Below are 2305 nucleotides of genomic sequence, written 5' to 3' on the forward strand. Positions count from 1 at the left end.
GCCATTTAGACATGCAGGACGCCTCTGCACCTGCCAGGCCGCGTTCCAAACACGTCTGATTTCCCAGGCTTGTTTTCCAGTACCTGTGTTTGGGAAGCACAGATCCAAGGCGCACGCACACACAGCCACACGCACGCACAGCCACATGCACGCACAGCCACACGCACACACACATGCTCACACACGCTCGCCCACCCCACGTGCACACAACTGCAGCACACAGCCCTTCTCGGCAGCATCCCGCCCTCTGACACCACTGAAGACATGGCAGCGCCGCCCAGTGGGCAAAGTGAGCATTTTCTGCCGAGGAACTCCCCCTGGCTAGGTTTCCAGGGAAACCAAGACTGACTGGGACTCATTACTGCCTTTGCAAAAAAGATGACATATTCAATCCACAAAAGACAACGAAAGCCTTCCTAGGATATCTAAAGAAACTGACGTCTTGAGAAAACACAAATACTCAGATATGGCCGGGATTAGCACAGAGCACACAGGACTGAGCTCCTGCTGGCTCTGCCACCTCGCAAGCCAGGCATGGCTGGTTCGCAGAGAGGCTGAGCACAGTCGCCACTGCAAAGTGACCGCATATCCTCCAGGCTGGGCCATCAGTCCTTCAAAATTCAGATTCCCAGAGACAAGCCCAAAGCTCCTGAGTCACACTGTGTGAGGGTCAGACCTATGAATTTATATAAAATTCTGAGGCAAAAACAGCATAATAGGTCAAAGGTCCTGAAATCAGGATAAATTAATTTAAAACACCAATTTAATCTCCTAGTGAGACCCTGTACTAAATACAAAAAACAACAACAACAACAAAAAAAAAAAAAACCCTCCTGATTTTATCATGGCCAGTGCAGGTGGCATCAGACAGTTAAAATCAAAGTAGCAGTCCCAGAGATGACAGGGCAGGGCAGGACCCAATGTGAACACCTAAGAACCAAAAGCCCAAGGCACAGAGGACAATAAAATGAAAACTATTTTTCTGTGGGAAAAAAGCCAAAGAGGTAAAACAGGAAGAAAGGTGACTGGCTCGAAGGTAACAGGTCAGCTGGAGAAGCCAGGACACGCAAAGGGAACAGCTCACTGCGTCTGAGCCAGAGCAGGTCTGGGAGGCTCCAGGATTGCCCTGCCTGCTGACCCCCGTGGGCCAGGGGGCAGTGTCGAGATCGATCTCGGGTCTTCAGGAAGCAGGGCAGTCTTCAAGTAAACACCAGCTATAGAAACACGCTGGGTTTTCCTTCTCCATTCCAAAACAGGGCATGAAAATGACATTCAAATGCAGTTTTAAATTATGTTGCCTTCTTTTCAATTTAGAAAGAAGAAAAAAGATTTCAAAAGCATCAGCACTTCCAGTTTAAAGACAAAACATCCATGGAGAACAGTTGTCAGTAGCAAAAAATAGCTAATGTGAATCATGGCTGTAAGAGAGCAAGCTGAGTGGAAAGACACACAACCCTAAACACTAAGGGTTTTGTTTTTTTTAACTACAGCTTTTTTTTTTTCTTTTCCGGAACCAGGGATTGAACTCAAGCCCTTGCGCTTGCCAGAGAAGTGCTTATTCCACTGAGCCATCTCCCCAGCCCCTAACACTGAGATGTTTTTGAACTCATTTCTTCAGTTAGACAGTGCTAAGGGGAAAAAACCCTCAAAGCCCCTCACACACGTCTATGAGTCCAGCGGACTGGCCCTTCACGCATTTCCCTAGAGCCTCAATACAAGACAAGTAAAAGCTACACTCTTAATCCCTCCATCTTGTACAGGGGAAAATGGGGATTAAACATATTCAGTAATTCACTTGCCCATTTGATCCACTCCTTGCTGGAGAGCTATGTCCACATTACAACCTGAAAAACCAAACAAACATCATGGACTCACTAAGATACACAGCCAGTAAGATAGCCACAGCAGGCTGGCAGCACCGCAGGTGAGGCAGGCTCAAAACACCCTCCCCTACTCCGACAACAGACACCTACGCTTGCTACAGATGGTCTCCTGCACAGCACCACACCCTGAACCTCCCCACAGACCCACACACAGCCTTATGTCTCATGAGCATCTCCCCTCCTCACAGGCCCTTGTGTATCCCTCAGGCCTCCGCAGTCACACACACACTACACTCCCTTCAGTACCTTTGCAGACCCACATTCCTACTCATAATCTCTCCGCACACCACACTGCTACTCACTGGTCCTCACACACCCACACCCAACCAGCTCCTCACACAGCCCACTCCCACGCTGTCCCTCGCATAGGCCAACCCACACTCACTGGGTCCTCACACAGCCCACTCCCACGCTGTCCCTCA

At 49.2% G+C, this 2305-nt stretch overlaps 1 protein-coding gene across 13 annotated transcripts in view; it reads right to left on the reverse strand.

Moving 5' to 3' along the window:
- Positions 1 to 2305, reverse strand: part of Arhgef10 (Rho guanine nucleotide exchange factor 10) — a 103981-nt gene that overhangs the window by 60280 nt on the left and 41396 nt on the right. The window lies entirely within an intron of this gene.

The sequence above is a fragment of the Octodon degus genome, unplaced genomic scaffold (genome assembly GCF_000260255.1).
Source record: "Octodon degus isolate 3935 unplaced genomic scaffold, OctDeg1.0 scaffold00155, whole genome shotgun sequence".
NCBI lineage: Eukaryota > Metazoa > Chordata > Mammalia > Rodentia > Octodontidae > Octodon > Octodon degus.